This window comes from Odocoileus virginianus, chromosome 4 (assembly GCF_023699985.2).
Source record: "Odocoileus virginianus isolate 20LAN1187 ecotype Illinois chromosome 4, Ovbor_1.2, whole genome shotgun sequence".
Classification (NCBI taxonomy): Eukaryota; Metazoa; Chordata; class Mammalia; order Artiodactyla; family Cervidae; genus Odocoileus; species Odocoileus virginianus.
This window is the reverse complement of record NC_069677.1, coordinates 91,969,035-91,985,576: the sequence shown is the minus strand read 5'-3', so window position 1 is coordinate 91,985,576 and position 16,542 is coordinate 91,969,035. Positions and strand designations below refer to the sequence as shown.

General features: G+C 44.6%; 1 protein-coding gene and 2 long non-coding RNA genes across 3 annotated transcripts in view; 1 reads left to right on the top strand and 2 right to left on the bottom strand.

Moving 5' to 3' along the window:
* Positions 1-15,584, bottom strand: part of LOC139034851 (uncharacterized) — a 42,892-nt gene extending 27,308 nt beyond the window's left edge. Inside the window, exon 1 of the long non-coding RNA XR_011487448.1 lies at positions 15,467-15,584. This is a non-coding gene — a long non-coding RNA (uncharacterized lncRNA). The remainder of the gene's footprint in view (positions 1-15,466) is intronic.
* Positions 7,921-15,162, bottom strand: LOC139034850 (uncharacterized). Its single transcript, XR_011487447.1, has 2 exons — positions 13,199-15,162; positions 7,921-12,863 (listed from the first exon to the last, which is right to left on the bottom strand). It is a non-coding gene; the product is annotated as an uncharacterized lncRNA (long non-coding RNA).
* Positions 15,585-15,978: 394 nt separating the features above from the next.
* The window catches only part of SATB1 (SATB homeobox 1), a 101,208-nt gene continuing 100,644 nt past the window's right edge, over positions 15,979-16,542 (top strand). The window contains exon 1 of the mRNA XM_070467052.1: positions 15,979-16,063. The gene's annotated coding sequence lies outside the window, so the exon portion shown is untranslated. The remainder of the gene's footprint in view (positions 16,064-16,542) is intronic.

The window sequence follows — 16,542 nt, the reverse complement described above, 5'->3', positions numbered from 1 at the left end:
ACTCAAGGCTGGTGAAATTTATGTAATCCTGGCTTCAATGGGCAGTTTCAATTGCTCATGTCCAGGTCCTCAGAGACAAAACACAAGCAGAGAGACTGAGTTTCTAGAAAGTGGAAAAAAAAATAGAAGTTTGATTTTTGACAACGCTCCTTGAAGAGAATTCACAAGTGTCCCTTCAACCAATAGTAGGTAGGTTTCCAGAAATCTCTGCACTGGGTAATTCATAGTGAAGACAAAGCACAATTTATATATAGAAATGAAACTGGTTACTAACAGATGTCCTATGTAAGGACCAGCTAAAGGGAAATGTCATTTTGTCTGGTCACTAGGAGCTGTGAAACAGTGAGGTCTATTTGTAAATTAACAACAACAATATGAGATGACACATATTTAAGTTCCACACAGTGTTCTAAGCACATTTAAAGCACATTTAATCCTCTCAATCACCCAGTGAGGTAGGTGCTACCATTATCCTCATTTTACAGGATAAACTTAGAAACAAAAGTTCAACAATGCGCCCGTGGTCACACACCTGATGAGCGCTGACCCAGGCCGCCTGGCTCCACAGCCCAGACGCTTACCCAATAAATGCTGCAAGTTCTTATATTTAAACAATGGTATATTTTTTAATATAAGGAACTTAGGTTATCCTAAGTTTGAGAATGTGAGAAACGGAAGAAAAGAAATAGAACTGTGGTACAAACTGCCCATAATTGATGGGACGTTATATTTTCTTCAACTATTTATTGCTTTCTTTCCATCTCGCCTGTTGCATGGGCTATGTCTTATTTACTTTTATCTTCCACAATTATTTATAAAACAGATACTACGTTTCCTATTCAATTACCACCTATAATAAATCATTCACAACGATCTTTAAATACATTCTTACCTGATTATGTAAAAAGAAAGCAAAACTTTTAGTGATTTTGTTTTGTTTTGTCCAGTTTATCTTTCCACATTGTGATCATTAGCTACAACCTCTTTATTTAAAAATTTTAAAACCTCCTTTTCAGAATTATTTTATTGAAAACATTGCTTCCTTCATAAAAAAATCTAGTCACCAGCATCAATTCTTAATCACTTCAATGTTCACTATACTTTATTCATTTATTACTTAATCTTTACCTTCAAGGCTTAGTTAGCACTAATCATTGTCCCTGAAATTTCCTTTTCTTGAATTTTTATATTGTCTCACTTCTTAGTCATCTAGAAGCTATCTCTTTGCAATTTTTATATGAAATACTCTTAGCTGTTCTATTTTCTGATACTTTACAGATTTTAAAATGTTCTTCTGTTGTTTTTACACATAAACCAATACCTAGGTAGGCATAAAACTTGCAGAATCAAACTTGTTTCTCTAAAATTGTGTAGAAATTGACCAGGGGCCTTAAAAAAGTTCTTGTTCTAAATAAGAAACATGAAGGTAATCTACAAGTGTGTATATATATGTATATATATATATTATGTATTCTTAGACACTTGCAAGAATTTTGTTTGTCTTAAAATTTAAAAATTAACCAGTCTATGACCAGACATTTATCTCCATTCCTTAATTCTGCCCAAAAGAAACCTTACAATATCATTATAGTTTTTATATAGAGAAAATTTTCTTCATTTATAACTTTGATTTTTAGTTCTGATTCACTTGCTTTAGTTTCAAGGAAACATCCATTATTTAGTCACAAATTTAAGAAATATTTATATAGCACTAATAGTATATAGTATGTATTAACTGCTCTGTTAGGGGTAGCATTACAATAGGATGTTTATTGCTCTGAAGAAGCTTACGTTCTAAGTGAGAGCTCCATAATTTGCCCATTTTTCTCTTATCCTTTGAACTTTTATTCATTTTCTTTGGATGTTTAGAGTAGTTACGAAGTTTTTCCTCTGTATCCCTTATTTCCACTCTTGCAATACAGAAATTTCATCTAATGAATTTTTTATTTAGTCACAATCTATTCTTATTTTTACCTGTTTAATTAAAAACAACACAGTCTGTCCTGCTATACTATTATAATTGCATTTCTAAGAATACTTGTATTATCAAAAGGCTATTATAAAAACAATTATTTCAAGGAGAAAAGGGTCTAGGGGCTGAACAGTTTCAAATGTACAAAAATAAGATAATTTTTACCACAGTAATGTCAATAAGCATGCTTTTATACCTCTGTTTTTAACTCAAATTGTGATTAATAAATTTTTCTTTCAAAATCAATAAGTACAGTTCTCAACATTATTGACCAAGTAATGTTATATTTACAATGTAAAGTAAGACCACATTTTAGACAAGGGGTTTCTAGGACCATGAAATAAATTGTTATAGTTTGCGCCTATCCAAGGTGAGGAAAGACCTATAACAGCAATTGAACAATGAGCCGTTCAAACAAATCTAGTCCAACTATTTGTATGGAACAATTTTGCTTTCATATGAGTAACTCAGATTCTAAATATGCCATCGGTTAAAACTAACAATGGCCAGTAAAATGCAAAGATTATCTTAATTTCTTCGTGATGTTCTTTCCAATTCCACCTACAGAGGAAAGGCTCCCATGACTTTCCCCGTTTCCCATAAGCCTACAGAGTCAACCTTTAGCACTTACAAAGAAAACGAACAAAGGAGAACATTTGGGGATGCTTATATATTTAAAGCCATTCATGCACAAGGCCCAAGAAGCCATCAAAGGGAAGGCCTGTGTTTGACCGTTAAAATGCAATTCTGCCCAGCAGTAACTTTTACTCTGCCAGCATAGGAAACTCCCAAAGTATGCCAGGGCAGGCAACGCAGAAGGCCAGAAACATGTTACAGTGTGAGCGTGACAAAGTAGACTCTTCACTCCTTCCAATATCTGGAATATACTTCTTTCTCATATTTTTATTGTTGATGCACAAAATTCTTTTGCAGATGGTTTTAAAGCCTTTAAAAAAGTAATTTGCTGGAGGAGTGTATTCATATATTGCAACTCATTCGGTGTCTTCACAGAAGTCCCCCAAATTGGAATCTTAAAATATGCATATTGGGATGAAAAAAAAAACAAAATCCAGATTAAAAACAGTTTTGTTAAATGTCTGCTTTTCTAATCCAATGAATGATTTAAAAAATTAACTTCATTGTTTTTTAATTTACCATCTGTTAACTCAATAAATATGAGTTCTTAAAGTTAACCTAATTGTCTTGAAATTTGCTGTTTTTGAAGCTGATTAAAGTTATTTAAATTAATTTTATTGCATATCCAGACTAGAACAAAGCATGTCTGCGTTTGGATAGATCTTGGCTAATAATTCAAAAATAAATTTGCCAATTTAAAAAATAAACTAATTTTGTTTACGGTCTTTAATATGTATCAGTCAACTGATAGAAACGCAGAGATGCTGAGATTAGATAACCAAAGAGATAGTATATCAACACATTAAAACATGCAGGCATTAAAAACTGACCAAGTACAAACTTTCATCTGCTCTGACTCTTGTGCTATAAAGAGGAAATGTCAAGTGAACGTCAGCTGAAATGCAGCTTCTTTTCACCCTGCCGCCTCAGAGGTGAAAAGAGCTGCTGTGTTTCCTTAAATACAGTCCTTCCTGTGGTCAGTTCGCTGGACCAACGGTGGTCACGGCCCCAGGCGGACCGAGCAGACTCCCCTGAGAACTGTGGGAGGCAGAAAGGCAGTCCTGCCCCTGGGGGCTCCACTGGAATGTCCAAGGCTCGGTGACAGCCTGTGACCACGCTCAGTTATATGATGGAGGAGAGGGGCAGCAGGTGCCTAGGAAGACAGACAAAGGAGAGGTTTGGAGGAAGGAGACTCAGGGGGTCCCTTCAGCCCTTCAGCACTTCCTCTCCCGGCGGCCCCATCACACCCTTGACCCTGGATCATGGCAAGACCCAGCGGGCTTTTCCCTTTTCTGCTTAAGCTCAGAGTCCCTTCTAGCATTTACAAGTCAAACCAATTTGAACTAAGGCACAAGAAAGGAAATCCTCTTGACGGCAATGCTTGCTTAATCATGGATTCCCAGGCTTTCAGTTCAGTTCAGCAGTTCAGTCGCTCAAGTGTGTCTGACTCTTTGCAACCCCATGGACTGCAGCACGCCAGGTCTCCCTGTTCATCACCAACTCCCAGAGTTTACTCAAACTCATGTCCACTGAGTCGGTGATGCCATCCAACCATCTCACCCTCTGTTGCCCCCTTCTCCTCCCACTTTCAATCTTTCCCAGCATCAGGGTCTTTTCCAATAAGTCAGTTCTTGGCATCAGGTGGCCAAAGTATTGGGGTTTCAGCATCAACATCAGTCCTCCCAATGAACACCCAGGACTGATTTCCTTTAGGATGGACTGGTTGGATCTCCTTGCAGTCCAAGGGACTTTCAAGAGTCTTCTCCAACACCACAGTTCAAAAGCATCAATTCTTCAGCACTCAGTTTTCTTTATAGTCCAACTCTCACATCCATACATGACCACTGGAAAAACCATAGCCTTGACTAGACAGACCTTTGTTGGCAAAGTAATGTCTCTGCTTTTTAATATGCTGCCTAGGTTGGTCATAACTTTTCTTCCAAGGAGTAAGTCTCTTTTAATTTCATGGCTGCAATCACCATCTGCAGTGATTTTGGAGCCCAAAAAATAGTCTGCCACTGTTCCACTGTTTCTTCATCTATTTGCCATGAAGTGATGGGACTGGATGCCATCATCTTTTGTTTTCTGAATGTTGAGCTTTAAGCCAACTTTTTCACTCTCCTCTTTCACTTTCATCAAGAGGCTCTTTAGTTCTTCTTCACTTTCTGCCATAAGGGTGGTGTCATCTGCATACCTGAGGTTATTGATATTTCTCCCAGCAATCTTGATTCCAGCTTGTGCTTCATCCAGCTCAGCATTTCTCATGATGTACTCTGCATATAAGTTAAATAAGCAGGATGACAATATACAGCCTTGACGTACTCCTTTTCCTATTTGGAACCAGTCTGTTGTTCCATGTCCAGTTCTAACTGTTGCTTCCTGACCTGCATACAGGTTTCTCAGGCTTTAGTCTTTCCCTTTTCTTTAATGAGGAGAAATTTTTTTAATATGCAATTTATCTAGTTCTTTCTTTATGATTATCAGTTTTCAGGCTTCTCTAAGCAAACTTTGTCTATCTTCAACGTATGCTTTAAAACACAAAGCTCAAAAAGTTTAGGGCTTTACGTCCGCATTTACAGCTCATTCATTGCCGATGAGCTGCTGTGTATGGTGTGAGGCAGGGATCAAGGGCTTCTAGTCTGTTTTCCCGTGGATGTCCGTCATTCTAGCACCGCGGGTTGGAAGCACTTCCTCGGGCACGCTGGGCAGCTCTGGAGCAGATGAAGCCGGGGAGGGCGGGCATGGAGGGACCATCTGAAGCTGAACTAATGACCGTACTGACACGGAGAGGTAGACTTCATTGATTTTACTCATCTTACTGAGTTTAAAAAAACATAGTAGTCTCTTCCCTTAAGAAAAGAATGGGCTGACAGTCCATTCATTAGAATTCACTTTTGCCATGAACTTGCACATAATCTGCCTAAAACATATCCAATGGCCAGTAGTTAACTCAGGCTTCTGTCCTATGCTGTTGCCAGCTTATCCTTCTGCGTTGTGTGTATAATGTGCATCCCTTAGTGTTCCAGACATTAACTGAGATCGAGAGGAGCACTCTATCCATTAGGTGGAATAGACTGTATTTGCCCAAGAATATTAAATAAAACTAAACTGAAAACCAACTCAAAGTAGGATTTAACTGCTGGCCCTGCTTGTTCATTGGTCTTGTCCCACTTTTTTGCAGCATCATTGGAGCTTTGATTGTCCTTTCAATTGGATAAATCAACTTCCAAGTTATCTTAGAATAATTACTTAGATCTTAAAATAATAACCTTACTATGTTAGAAAGGACCCCAAAGTATGAATGATTCTCAAAATCCATTGATTTGCAATACGCAAGTCATAGGTAAGCTGCATATAAATCATCCTTGTGGAACACATAAAAGATGTTTAATATCAGACAAAAACACTGGAGATCAAACAGTTAATCCTAAAGGAAATCAGTCCTGAATATTCATTGGAAGGACACATGCTCAAGCTGAAACTCTAACACTTTGGCCAACTGATGGGAAGAACTGACTCACTAGAAAAGACCCTGATGTTGGGAAAGATTGAAGGCAGGAGAAGGGGACGACAGAGGATGAGATGGTTGGATGGCATCACCGACTCAATGGACATGAGTTTGAGTAAACTCTGGGAGTTGGTGATGGACAGGGAGGTCTGGCGTACTGCAGTCCACGGGGTCACAAAGAGTCGGACACGACTGAGCAACTGAACTTAACTGAAAAACACGGGGGTAAATGGGTGAGGGAACTGGGTCAGGGCCTGTAATAACCTCAGCCTTTCCCAGGCCCTGCTGGATCTCCTGGAAAGCTGAAGGCCTCACTGTATCAGCACGTTGGCTGTCTGTCTGTACCAGAGCAGTCGGCTCACGCTCATCTAAGTACTTCCAAAAAATGTAAGGTGGTGGCTGGAAATCTACAGTTCTGGTCAATTTGCATCCATTTTTCCTGTTTCTGGAAACATGATCCCATTTATCTTGGAGAATCATATCTTCTTAATCCCAGACTACTTGATTTGGGTGGGATGGCTACACTCATAAAACCAAGGTGGGCATTTGACCCAAGACTAGTGAGTCAAAGTACCACAGCCCCTGACCAGGGTGATGAGTCCAGGTCTGGGTATAGGATGGAAGTTGATCCAGGCACAACTAGGTATATTTCTTTAGCTGGAAACGTTGAGAAAGAGGGAAGCTCTTTGGGCTGGGGTTCCTATGTCAGAAGAATGGACGCCTGGAAGGGTAGTTTACTCCAGTGAAGGGACAATCAGACCGAGAATAACGTTAAAACAGAAGAACACAGAACCCAGAGATAGTTGGTGACACTATCTGAGTAGCTAGATCTAACTGTGCCTAAAGCAGTCCTCACACAGTATTTTCAGAGTCTGGGTGCATGTGTGAGAATATATATGTGCCAGGGAGAATAAACAAGGAAATAAGTTCTTCAGTTTTGAGTTGGATTTTTCCCCTTACAGCCCTCGCTTCTCAAATCCGCGGGGATTGCTGGATCCCAGCTTGTTTCTACTGAATCTGAATGTACAGACTTAAAGCTGAGGAACCTGCATTGCAACAAGCATTCTAGTTAATTCCTAAACACGCTCAAGTTTAAGATCTGCTGTTCTAATGTTATGGTTTAGGAAACTGAGATAATGAAGATTAGGTGTCTATCCCAAGATCTTTCAACAGCACATATTTATTCTAGGTATGTGGGAATGATAGTTGGGAAGATGTCAACAAACTAGCTGATGAGTTACAGACCAGAACTAGAATTCTGCTCCTGGTGACTTGACCTTCCCAATTTTCATCTAAACTTCCTTATTTTTCATCTAAACTGTGAACGCTGACTAACGGCAAAGATTCTGCATCTGGGCAGCTTTCATGGCGTATAAAAATAGGTGCTCTAACCACCTTGAGGTAAATGCTACTAGGTGGATGGTCTAAAATTTGCAAACATTTCCATCGAAGCAATGGAGGATACAGAGCAGCAAAAGAAACAAACTCAGTTCCCACGCAGGTCCCACCCCTCCCCGTCCAAGCCTCAAAGACACTTGTTTTCCTTAAAAACGCATGCAACATGTTGTATTCAATCCCAGGGTATGTAACAGAAAAAGAATTTCTTACAAAATATTTAAGTAAAAAAACAAATATTCCAGAAGCAGCGGCCACCATTATTCCAGGGCTTTGTTTAACCCTGGCATCCAGGAGGGACTTGCTCCTACCCCGCTTACATTCCAGTCAATCCATTTTTATTCTTCTTTAAACCCCAGGATTTCTTTTCCACTAGAATCACTCATAATGAAAACATTAACAAAAGAAGCAATTGTGAGCCTTTATTGAGCACTAGCTGTGTTGAAACACTGGGCCTATACTTAGGAGGAGGTGGGTAAAACGATTATTTCCATCACGAGGATAAGGAAGTTGAGGCAGAAAATTAGGAGACTTGCTCAAGGTCATTCAGGTAGTTGAATCAGGATTAGAATCTAGGTAGTCAGATACTCAAGGCTCAGTTCAGTTCAGTCACTCAGTCATGTCCGACTCTTTGTGACCCCATGGACTGCAGCACGCCAGGCCTCCCTGTCCATCACCAACTCCTGGAGTTTACTCAAACTCATGTCCATTGAATCGGTGATGCCATCCAACTGTCTCATCCTCTGCCGTCCCCTTCTCCTCCTGCCTTCAATCTTTCCCAGCATCAGGGTCTTTTCAAATGAGTCAGCTCTTCACATCAGGTGGCCACAGTATTGGAGTTCCAGTTTCAACATCAGTCCTGCAATGAACACCCAGGACTGATTTCCTTTAGGATGGACTGGTTGGATCTCCTTGCTGTCCAGGGGACTCTTAAGAGTCTTCTCCAACACCACAGTTCAAAAGCATCAATTCTTCAGTGCTCAGCTTTCTTTATAGTCCAACTCTCACATCCGTACATGACCACTGGGAAAAACCATAGCTTTGACTAGACAGACCTTTATAGACCAAATAATGTCTCTGCTTTTTAATATGCTGTGTAGGTTGGTCATAGCTTTTTTCCAAGGAGCAAATGTCTTTTAATTTCATTGCTGCAATCACCATCTGCAGTGATTTTGGAGCCCAAGAAAATAAAGTCTGTCTCTGTTTCCATTGTTTCCCCATCTATTTGCCATGAAGTGATGGGACCGGATGCCATAATCTTAGTTTTTGAAAGTTGAGTTTTAAGCCAGCTTTTTCACTCTCCTCTTTCACTTTCATCAAGAGGCTCTTTAGTTCCTCTTCACTTTCTATTCTGCCTATCTATTTATTCTGAAGTTTGCTGAAAATATTATAATTTGCTCATGCTGTTCCACTGTCTTAAAAACTCATGGAATATATAAAATAGGTGCATTTTATCCTATAGAGATTAAACTTCAGGAAAGTTGAGCTAGAAAATGACAATTTGGAGAGTGAGTTGTTGAGAATTTAAAGATTTCATTGTCTAGTGAACTGAGTGGCTTGAAGAATCTGGATGTGTCCAGGGGAACAGAACCTATAAGAAACTGATCATACATCTTATGAAAGAAGACCCAGTGATTCTAAGATTTTATAGGAGTTGATGGGAGACTGTGGGGCGTTCTTTCAGACTGCTGACTGTGGAATGGCAGACAAGTATGGTTTCAAAGCAGGAAAGAAGTGGTGGGAAAGAAGTGTTTAGTGGACTCATTCTTATTTAGCTGAAAAATGAACAACATTGAGATAGTCTTAGGCACATGAATAGGACAGACTGAGTTACAATGTAGTCTGATGGATGATAGTAACAAAGAGCTTGGTTTTCACTAGAAACACACACAAGCTATACAAATGGGTCTCTACAGTTTCACGGAGCCCAACAGTACAGTTGTAGGGCCTGGAATAAGATCCATCAGATTAGCTGGCATTCCTTAATAATGTGGACAGATTAGAAAGTTCAGTCCTAGAGAACAGATAGACTGATAGCTGCTGATCTTTGTGTCCTGCACTGAATGATTTGTGCATTTTTTAAAACACTAATAATTATCAGAGAGTGATACAGAAAAATTATATCTGATCAAGAAAAGATCATGGTGCATCCATGTTACTGCAAGTGGCATTATTCCATTCTTTTTTATGGCTGAGTAATATTCCACTGTTTATATGTACCACATCTTCTTTATCCATTCATCTGTCAAAGAAAATTAAGTCAGACAGAGAAAGACAAACATGATATCACTCATAAGTGAAATTTCAAAAAGTGATATAAACAAACATATTTCCAAACAGGAACAGACACACAAATTTTGAAAATAAACTTATGGTTATCAAAAGGGAAAAAGATGCAGCAATGAGGAATAAACTAGGAGCTTGGGATTAACACACACACACTACTGTATATAAAATAGACCACCAACAAGGGCCTATTGTATAGCACAGAGAGCTCTGCTCAATATTCTGTAGTAACCCATATGGGAAATAAATCTGAAAAAGAATGGATATATGTGTATGTATAACTGAATCACCATGCCGTACACCTAAAACCAACACAACACTGTAAGCAACGATATGCCGAGAAATTTTTTTAAGTCATTAAAAAAAACAATCATTGTGGTCTTGAAAAATAAACAGTCTAGCAAAGGAAGGGTATAATGCAAGGAGTACTCAAAATACATGTCCCTCCTCTAAAAATTTCTTCTCTTTCATTCATTAGTTCTGTAAACATTTATTGGGTACCCCCACACACACGGGCTTCCCCAGTGGTGCAGTGGCAAAAAACACCTGCCTGCCAATGCAGGAGATGCAGGAGGCACCAGTTCAATCCCTGCAACGGGAAGACCCCCTGGAGGAGGAAAGGGCAACCCACCCTGGTATTCGTGGGAGAATCTCAAGGACAGGGGGGCCTGACGGCACAGTCCACAGACTCACAAAAAGTCTGATGTGACTTAGCAACTGAGCACTCATGTACCCTAGATACCGGGAAGGTTGTGTCCTTACAAAGGGCTTTGCATCATCACTCAAATTGTTCTGAAGTATCAGCTAGCCTCTCCTGGCTTCAGGAGTTTCCTGTCCACTCTGCCTCCAGAGCGATCCTTCTGGAGAGACCTGATGGCGATACCCTATCTTTATACGCTTTAATGCCTCCTGGCCTCATGCAGCAAAAGACACGGAGCTGCGGGTCCTTAAGCTGGTTTTGACCCATAGACATGTCCACCCCCCCCCCACGTGTGTTCTTTAAAATGTGGATAAGTCCTCAACATGCAATGTTTTAATTTTTCACATAAATCTGAATCAGCAGCTTCTCTTTAAAAGTTGGAAGGTCTGACATTTGGCACCATGGGCCAAAGTGACCACTCCATTTAGACAGAGAACCTCTTCTCCTGCTTGCCACAGTCACTGATGGCTTCAGCTCCACCTGCTTTGTTCATTTACATTCATGCTGGGACCAAGGGAGATGTAAGAGTTTGCAATCCCTTGAGGGATGGGATAACGTCTATGCAGAGTATGTCTTCGAGGATCTTCACAACTTGAAGCTCTTTGGTTTCATCCTTTGTAAAGACCCCCTGTTCCAGCCACAGTGAATTCTCTGTAGTTCACTAAGTGACAAGCTTTGACATCCTCGGGGCCCTGACTCCTGCTGGACTCTCTCCCTCCAGCTTCCTTTTCTGCCTAAAGGAATTTCATGGATCCTCAAGACTTAGTCCAATGCCTCCATGGAACGTTCTTCAATCCCACCAGAGAGTTATTTGCTTCTACCCAAGTGTTCCCACAGCACTATGTGACTCTATTAGTATTGCAATTCTAATAAAAATGAAAATTCAAAATTCTATCTGTCCAGTTGGAAAATATGTTTCTTGAAAAGGAGGACTCTATCCACTCCACAGGGCTTCCCAGGTAACTCAGTGGTAAAGAATCCACCTGCCAATGCAGGAGCTGCAGGTTCGATCCCTGGGCCGGGAAGATCCCCTAGAGAAGGAAATGGCAACCCACTCCAGTATCCTTGCCTGGGAAACCCCATGGACAGAGAAGCCTGGCTGTCTACAGCCCATGAGATTGCAAAACAGTCAGACATGACTTAGCGACTAAACGACAATCCACCTCCATATCCCCGACTCTTTACATGGTGTCTGGCACCTGGTAGGCACACAATGTTTACCGAATGGACAAAAAGATGGATGAGTGGATGCATGAATGAATACTTCCAGGAGAACGTTTTATCTGTGTCACAAGATTGTGACATTTAAAATAAGGGAAGTAGTGACTTGAAACCAAATTTCAAAGTTTGATAATGATCACGACATCTTCAGATAGCAGCTCTTAAAAGTTCTTGTTCATCGCACACTTGCGGGGAAAATAAGCCTTGAGAAAGTGAAATATATACAACAAAAGTAAGTGTATTTTAAGTAAAAGAGACTTAAAATTGATAGGACACCACATGTTGGTGTGGAGGGGTGAATCAACATGCTGCACCCAGAGAGCTGACGGGGAAAGGAACCACAGCGAGTCTCCTATTAGCTACTGGTCTCTCCGGCAGCGTCTGCCCTGAGGAGCGGAACATCTGGGCCCTGGGTGGCAGGAAGAAATCATTTATCTGGAGTGGTCATGCGGACACGAGCCACCACGAGCACGTTCTCAGGGCTGGGCACCACAGCTCTCTGCTCGAGCACAGACAGACTGCTCTATTTGGTCTTGAGAGGATTCCATGGAGCCACGTTGCTCGTCCTGGACAATGAGTTGTGAGCCCCAAAGATGTACGCCTTGTGGCCGCAGCACTTAAATACCAGCAGGAGACTCACCAGGGTGATCTTCATTTCTCCCAGGGCAACATGAAACACTCACGGTGACGATTGTTCCGTCGGCCTAGGACATGGAACAGACCAGTCAGCCTGCAGTGGACACGTCGCATAACCAAGACGTTTTTGCCACCGTGGTCATGAATTCCTGGAACTGCTTGTTACCCCAGCATAACACAGCCTATCCTGACTAATACAACAAGTGGCAGAACTGAGACTAACGGCTGGAAATTGTAGGAAGACTGATTCTGTGCAATTTAAGAAAAAGATGTACAAAGTATACAAAGATGGAATGAACTACTTAGGTTATTATTCATTCATACAGTGTACACTAAACTCCACTCCGGGTAAGTATTCTGTAGACCAGATCCTCGTCTCTAGGGAGGTAAGTGGCAAGTTTCTCTTCACTCAAGATGCTTGTTTGGATGGCCCCGAAAGTTTTGACTCAACAAATCAACTATAAAAATACCTTTCAACCTGAAACTTCAGCATGTCTATTTCCTCTGGCCTAAAAAAGAAAAAAAAAAAATCTATTTATTTAAAGTATTCCTCTGCCTCAAACCATTTACTGACCCACTGAGTTGTCTTTTCAGATTTTAATGTAATTTTCCCAGCAAATAAGTCCCTTGAAGGCCAATACTCTTATTCTTCCTTCGTATCTTTCTCATACTATTTAGGAGGCAATAGTTTATTTTCTGTCCTCCTAGGAAAACAGTCAGCATTTGACAGTAGCTTTTATTATTAACTGATTGATATGTTTCAGATTTACTTGTTTTTCAACTATTTATATTAGGTTTGGACTTGTTTAAAAAAAAAAACAAACAAGGAGCACAAATGTATTACCCTAATAATTTTCAGGCAAAATGATTCTTCCTTCTGAAAAAAAAACAAAAAAACAAAAAAACCTTACCCCTGTACTATTGAATTTGTGGCCAATTACAATATTTCATTAACTTCTTAATTGGGTAAGTAATGTGTTCCCACTATGTGCCAGGGGGCAAGGTTTACATAAGAGTTTACAAGATATGTTATTTCATGCACTGTACCCATCGTTACATAATTCTATGTTATAACAGTGCCTATGAGTTCTCTGTATAAGACTATTTGCAAGTAGAAAAACAAATTCAAAAGGTTCGAGCAAAACATTCCCTTGGTTTAACACCTTAAATTCTGAGGGTTTGATGAATGACTTGGGGTAGTAGATGAGTAATGTAAAAGTATGTAAGGGAGAAGATACAACCTTTTTTTCAATATTTCCATTTTTGCTAAGCTTCATTTCAGGCTTTCAGAATTGGAGAATCAGCTGCCTGCTATAAGAAATTGCTAATAAGCAGTAATTAAAGACTGAGAATTTATTCTTTCCATTCCAAACCTGATGTCATCCCCAGATGGAGATATTGGTACTAGTTAGGCAATTCAGCATTTTGGTAAATGAAGGCAGAAGGATTTGGTGTCTTTCGGATCCTGTGGAGGCAGAAAAGTGGTCCAGGAAGAAACACTTGTGTTTTATTTTGCTTTACCCACTGGAATCATTTACACCTTTTTGCTTTGCTTTAGAACCAGGAGCTGAGGTAGGCACCTGTGTCTTAAAAAGCAAGGTGCTAGTTCTCTAAAAGAACTCTAATTCATAAACTTTCTACATTCTTCTGTCTTTGGGATTGCTGGCTCTGCATAAAATGACAACCAACTGAAAAAGGCGGATCAATTCCAGTGAATTCAATACCCATTAATAGAAAAGAATGGGCATATCAGAAGCCAGGGTGACGACAAGCGCTGCCCTCCTTTTATTTAGAAAAACCACACAAAAATACAGTACAGTCGATGTGCCGCTACCAGGACTTGAAAGTAGATTCAACCACCGTCTAAAAGATAAAGCAAGACGGCAAGGATATCAGGATTTTCCCAGCGTGCCTTATTCATAGACATCTGACAGAGGAGGACCTCACAGAGCTTTGAGGAAAAGCTGAGTTCTCAGCCCACAGCCACTTTCCAGGAACTCCACTGCCAACAGTGCTCCGTACTGGCGGGACGGAGATCTGAGCCGTATTCCTCCTGCTGCCGAGCTGCCCCCGAAGTACGGTGATTTACGGGGGCTTCATGAGAGAGCCAGCCCTAAGTGAACGGAACTCAAGAAAGTGCAGCTTCTAAAAAATACACCGGGGCGCCTCTGCGGTCCGTATTGTTACCAACTGACGTTTGACAGTTCAAGCCACGAACTGAACTAGACACACAGACACACACACAGAAAAACACCTCGTTTCCGCAATTGCCTTAACTTTGAGTAAACAGGACTCATTTTCTGCGGGCATACTCCACGCGCATTTCCCAAACACAAGACGACACAAAGGACCCGTGAGCTCCCTTAGGAAAAGAGGACAAGCCGAGTTCCCACTTCTCCGAGGCCCGGGGTCCTAGGTCACCCAGCCCCCCGAGGCGTGTGGCGCCTCGGGCCCCTTGGAAAGGTCCCCTCGCCCCCGATCCCCGATCATTTCAGCGTCTTCACTGGCCCTTCGCGCTTCCTGCTCTTTGGAGCGAGTGGACCTCAGTTTAGGCGCCTTTGGCCAATGGGTTGATCAGCAGGAGCGCTGCCCCGGGAGGATAAGAAATGAACGAGGAGGTGCGGGGGGGCGGGGGGTTCTGCAGGAGGACCCCGACTCGCCCGCCACGTGCTCCGCGGAGGGGGCGCTGCGCTCCCGGATGGGGCGCTGCGGGCCGAGGGTGGGGCGCGGGGAGGGGAGCGGAGCCGCCTGGCGGGCAAGGAGGCCCTCTAGGCCGGATCGTCTCCGCCGAGCGCCGCGGAGGGGAGAGCGGCCCTGCGCCCGGGGCGGGGTGGCGAGCCTCCGCCCGCTGGCCGGCCTGGGTGGGGGCGCGGCGCGGGGGGGCCTCTCCCCTGACTTCCTCCTCCGCTGGCACTCAGCCCCAGTCACCCCCGGACACCCCCGGCGCCCCCCCCCCCCAAAGGCCCAGCCAAACAGCGAACCGCGGGAGGAAGCCGCCGGCGGCAGGAGGCGGGGTGCGCGCGCGGGGGGCCCGGGAGAGGCGAGGGGCCGGGCTGGCGGCGTCCGGGGCCGCGCCGCGCCCCCCGCGCGCCCCCCGGGCGCCCACACTTACCCTCGCGCCCGGGGGTGGCGGCTCCGGTGCCCACCTCGGCGCGCGCCCCTGCCGCCCGCTGCGCCCCGGGCCCCGCCGGCGCGCGCGGGGAGGGAGCCAGGAGCGGCGCGCGGCGGCGGCGGCGGCGAGGGCTCCGGCGCGCCCCGCGGGCGGGCGGCCGCTGAGGCTCCGCCGCCAGGGGGAGAACCGGGCGGGAGCCGGGGCAGCGGCGGCGGCTGCGCGCGGGTCCGCCGAGCCCCGGGCGCAGCGTGCCCGGCCCGGGGCTGCGGCTGGATGCGCGCCCGGGCGGCTGCGGGCTCCCGCGGGGGGCGCCCCGGTGCCTCCAGACCGCGGGCGCCGCCGCCCCCGCCCCCTCCCCCCGGCCGCACCCCCTCCCCCTTCCTTCCCCCGGCCCCGCGCGCTCGCGCGCTCGCTCCGCGCCTCGCTCTCCCCTTTAAACGCCCACTCCGGATGGGAAAAGAAGACAACTTGCAGTCAAGTTGCAATTAACTTCCGCGGCGGCCGCAGCCCGGGCGGCGGCGGCACCGGAGGCTGAGCCCGCCGCCTCTGGAGCCCGACGCCGGCGCGCCCCCCGCCGCCCCCGGCGCCCCAGCCTGAGTGAGTGCCGCTCCCCTCCCCGCCTCGCGCCTTTCTCTCTCTGTCTCTTTTTTTTTTCGCCCCGATTCGTGCTCTTTTCCCTCGGTCTCTGCTTTGCTCGGAAGCGATCCAAACTTCACCGCGGGACCCGCGCGCAGGGCGCCTAGTGGGGGGCGCCCGGCGACAAGGGGTCCCTGAGGCCCTCCTCCCGCGCGCGGCGGAACCCGGAGGGGCGGCCAGGAGCCGGGGAGGGGAGGGGGCGCCCCGGACGGGGCCGCGGGGCGCTCACTCGCCCTCCTTCGGGGTGTGGACGCGCGCGCACACCTGCCCCGACAGACTCCGGCTGAAGGAACGCCTCCGGGCCCGCCGTGGGACCCCCTTTGGCAAGAGAAAAGGGGAGTCGGGAAGCGCGCTAGGAGCTCGCGGGGACCCGCTGTGTGCGCCCCGGAGCCGGCTTGGCCGCGCGGCGCCCGGCGGGGAGCGGGAAGGTCCCGTCGGCC